We start from the raw sequence: 1991 nt of genomic DNA on the forward strand, positions 1-1991 counted from the left end.
CCCGTGTCCGAAGGTGCAGAGCGTCGGCGCCGGTTCGTGGTGACGCGACGCGTACCTGGGCATGCCGGACTGCCGGTGTTCCGGAGAAGGCGGAGGGGGAGTTCGTGCGCGCAAGTCGCGTTCGCGCCGCAAGCGGGCGCAGCGGGCAGGAAGTTGGCGCTGAGCGCGTGAACAGTAAACAGTAAACTGTAAACGTAATAATAATAACACAAACGTCATAATAGTTGATTATTACACGCCTGTCGTAACACGAATTCTTCATCATCATGAATATAATGCAGTAAATGTTTATAATAAATAGAGGCCTTTACGGAGGCGATCCATGAGTTGAAGCTATATAGGATCGGAGACTAACTCTTTGTAGGGTCATAGACGTGTCCGGCAAAGAGGATTGTCCCAGACCCATCCTCAACTACAAAGAAGGCAAATGGCTGGTCGGCGACGAAGTCCACAGGCTTTGGCTGCCTAGGCCGTGGCCCTGGAGCAGCACAGCCGTGCATACTCATAGCCGTGGCAGCCGCAGCCTCGGTTCCTTCCTCGTTCACCTCGATGACCGCCTTGTGATAGACGTCCCTGAAAAACAACGGCTGGCTGCCGCCATTGTTGGTAACCTCCTCCAGCACGTCCGGCAGCTCGGCTGCCTCCGGATCGAACACGGCCCTGACCCCGAGCTCCTGGAGCACGCGCGTGGCGCTGGTGTAGAAGGACAGCTTGAACCTGGGCACCCGGAAGTCGCCGACCTCGACGCTGCGCTCCGGCGTGTGCCTCTCGAGGAAGCTGTGGCTGGACGCCAGCATCTTGTCCTCCGGCGCGGGGAGGCCGTCGCGCGCGTCCAGGAGCAAGACGAGCATCGAGTACCGCGGCCCGGCCGGCGTGGGCACGGGCCTCGGCGGCATGGCGCCCGGCGTTCCCCCTGCTCGCATCCATTCCACAAAGAGATCGTACCATCGTGGACGGCGTTCCACAAAGGGATCGTGGACAGCGGCGTACGGCATCTTGAGCACCTTGAACCCCCTGTACGTGGCGATGTACTGGTCCATGCGGCTGCGCATGAACTGGGCGTCCACGGTGGTGCCGTCCAGGCAGTGGAACTTGCCCTCCTTGGTCAGGGATGCGTCGAACGGCGTCCGCCACAATGGCCGTGGCCACCACGAGGACCGTGCTCTGGTCCACCGATCCTGGAGGGAGGATCGAGTCGATGAGGTTGTTCGTTGCCGACGCCACCCACCTGTTGATCTGCTTCCTTGCCGCTTCTGGCTGCATGCACCATCGATGATCCGTCAAGAGGGTAGGTCGTAAGTACTAATTAGTTGCCAGGATAGATATAGATTGATTGACGGAATTGGAACAGCGACTGTTGGCTTGAGCGTCCGCGCGGCATTGTGCCAGAGGCCGCACGCGTGCTCCACGCGCGGGCCATCACTCGGCTTCTGCTTCTGGGGGCCCGCGTCCAGGAGGGCGCGCTCTTTTATGTTTTTGACGAGCTGGAGTGAAGAAGAGGTTTTAGGGAGCCCTTGGAAGAAAGAGGAAGAGTATAAATACCCTCATAGTTTTAATGGTCACTTGAGTCACGGTAGTGCCGCTCCTCAAGTGCGGCAGTGCCGCACTGCAGCAGTGTCTCTCTTCAGGTGCGGCAGTGCCTCACCTGCCAGGCAGCACAAAAGATAGGATTGCAAAGCTTGGTGCCTTGGCTGAGGCTTTAAGGATATTTGGTGGGTAAATGAGTACTTGTTGCACATTAAAACTTATGCATTGTATCCCTCTTTATAGTATGACTTTTTCTAAACTCAAATTCAAAACATCAAAGAATTTAAACACCTTTGAGTTGGTCACCGGATCCTTTCATAATTGGGGGTTTCCACCATCGCATGTATTATCCTCAACACAATATGACTCCTTATAGTTTGACGAGTTCCTCAACTCAATGCAAGTACTCTCTTTTTCACCTTAGCCATGGTACCTCGGTCCTTAAGCCATCGCTTGCCCTTCAC

At 56.1% G+C, this 1991-nt stretch overlaps 1 pseudogene; it reads right to left on the bottom strand.

Moving 5' to 3' along the window:
• Positions 1–245: 245 nt before the first annotated feature.
• On the bottom strand, positions 246–1263 carry LOC136534785 (putative serpin-Z6C; annotated as a pseudogene).
• Positions 1264–1991: the final 728 nt, after the last annotated feature.

The sequence above is a fragment of the Miscanthus floridulus genome, unplaced genomic scaffold (assembly GCF_019320115.1).
Source record: "Miscanthus floridulus cultivar M001 unplaced genomic scaffold, ASM1932011v1 os_2305_1_2, whole genome shotgun sequence".
NCBI classification, from domain to species: domain Eukaryota; kingdom Viridiplantae; phylum Streptophyta; class Magnoliopsida; order Poales; family Poaceae; genus Miscanthus; species Miscanthus floridulus.